The sequence below is a fragment of the Orycteropus afer genome, unplaced genomic scaffold (assembly GCF_000298275.1).
Source record: "Orycteropus afer afer isolate SDZICR_OR568_19922 unplaced genomic scaffold, OryAfe1.0 scaffold00078, whole genome shotgun sequence".
Lineage (NCBI taxonomy): Eukaryota > Metazoa > Chordata > Mammalia > Tubulidentata > Orycteropodidae > Orycteropus > Orycteropus afer.
Genome location: NW_006921665.1, coordinates 4499460 through 4501793, shown reverse-complemented (window position 1 = coordinate 4501793; position 2334 = coordinate 4499460). Strand labels below are relative to the sequence as shown.

The 2334-nt window shown below is 36.4% G+C and overlaps 1 pseudogene; it reads left to right on the top strand.

Annotated features, from left to right (window-relative positions):
• The first annotated feature begins 260 nt into the window (after positions 1-260).
• On the top strand, positions 261-359 carry LOC122150038 (annotated as a pseudogene).
• The last annotated feature ends 1975 nt before the right edge of the window (positions 360-2334 follow it).

Below are 2334 nucleotides of genomic sequence, written 5' to 3'. Positions count from 1 at the left end.
TTTTTGTCATTGAAGTGTTGACATTTTCTGTAAATATCAGAGATTAATCTCTTGCCTAATATATCATTGCCAATTCCCCCCACCCTCATCTGGGGGTTCTCTTTTTACTCTTTAGGTGAAATATTTTGATGCACATAAGTATTTAATTTTCAGGAGATCCCAGTCATCTAGTTTGTCTTTGGGGTTTGTGCTTTTTTAGTATGTTTAAGTAAATATTTGCCACTGGTGTATTCACTACTATATTATATAATAAAATACAAGAAAAATTACATATACTAAAATGAGAACACTACAGAAAAGATTAGCATGGCCCCTTTTGTAAGGATGACATGCAAATTTGTAAAGCATTTCAAATTTTTGCTGAAACCAGATTAGAAGTAAAAGATGAGACCTTTGTGCAAGGACCTGTGACAGAACAAAAAATATGTTCTTTTTCTATTTTTTTTTTTTTTTAAGTTTTTATTGTGATTTGGGTGAAAGTTTACAGAGCAATTCAACAGTTCATACACATTTTGTTTTGTGACATTGATTGCAATCCCCACAACATAATAGCACTCTTCCTACTTTCCCCCTGTGGTTACCACTTCCCTTTGTCCGTCTTTCATATCCATTCCTGCATTCTTAGCTTTATCCCTGGGCAAATGCTGCCCTTTTGATCTCTTATGATTGATTATTCTAAGAAGTATGAACCTCCCTGGTGTTATTGTTCACCTTCTATGTCTGTCTATTGTCTGGCAGCAAGTTGAACCTCAGAGTGAATTCATTTCAAGGCTTGATAGGTGACTAAGGGCCATAGTTTCAGGAGTTCCATCAGTCCCTATCAGACCATTAAGCCTACTTTAAAAAAAAAAAAATATTTTGAGCTTTGATCCACATTTTCCTCCCATTCTATCCAGTATCTTCTAATGTGATCCCTTTCAGAGTGGTTGGCAGTGGTAGCCAGACACCATCTAGTTCTTCTGGTCTCAGGGTCATAGAGGCTGAGGTTCACATGGTCCACTTGTCCCACGGACTAATAGTGTCCATGCATCTTTGATTTTCTTCACTTTTCTTTGCTCTGGATGAAAAGAGACCAATAGTTGCACCTTGGATGCTCACTTGCAAGCTTTTAAGACCATAGTTATTAATCACCAAAGTAGAAGGTAGAACAATGTGGACTATGTTATGCCAATTGACCTTGATATCTCCAGGGACTATGGTCTTGAGTGCACAGGTGCAGTGACTCATTCCCTCAAGGTGTTTGGCTATGTCTAAGAAGTGTTCATAACATTGTCCCCTGTTAGCTTTACTATATATATGAACATTTTTACATCACATAAAAATATGTATGTAGAAATATAGTCTGCCAAAGCTGCATATGGCCATGTACAGTACTGCTCACCTACCCATACATGATCATTTTGCCTGCTACCTATGTACCTATTCATATATTAATTAATGTTTGTTATTACTTATAGTGCAGGACTGTGTATGTAGTAGTATTTATCTTTGTTTTCTGTAACTCTTGCACACCTCTCCATGTCTTCCTTTTCATTAGTGATATTGTGCTGGCCACCCACTTTTTGAATAGTGCCTTTTCCTTCACCCAGATTAATACGTGTCTCTTGCTTAGTTAGTAATTTTCCCTTTCCTCCCCTCCCATCCCAGGTAACCATCAAAGAATGTTTCTTTCCATGCATAAGCCTTTCCTTGACTTTTTATAATAGTCAACTCATACAATATTTGTCCTCTTTTGATTGACTTATGTCACTCAGCATAATGTCCTCCAAGTTCATCCATATTATAAGGTGTTTCATGAATTCTTCGTTATTCTTTAATAGTGTTCCATTGTGTGTATTACCATAGTTTGTTTACCCATTCATCTGTTGATAGACAATGAAATTGTTGCCATTTCTTTGCTATTGTGAATAATGCTATTATGAATATGTGTGAATATCTATTCTTGTCCCAGCTCTCATTTCTTTAGGATATGTACCTGGTAGTGGGATTGCTGGATCAAATGACATTTGTATTTACAACCTTTTAAGGACACACCATACCATTTTCCATAGTGGTTGTACCATTTTATAGTCCCATCAGCAGTGTATGAGAGTTCCAATCTCTCTATACCCTTGCCAGCATTTGTTGTTTTCTGTCTTATTGAACTTTGCTGTTGTTGCTGTGGTGAGATGATATCTCATTGTTGTTTTCATCAGCATTTCTCTAATGGCTAATGATTGTGAACTTTTCTTCATGTGTTTGTTGGCCACCTGAATATCTTCTTTGGTGAAGTGTTTGTTCATGTCTTCTGACCATTTTTTTTTAGGATTTGGGTGAAGATTTACAGAGTAAATT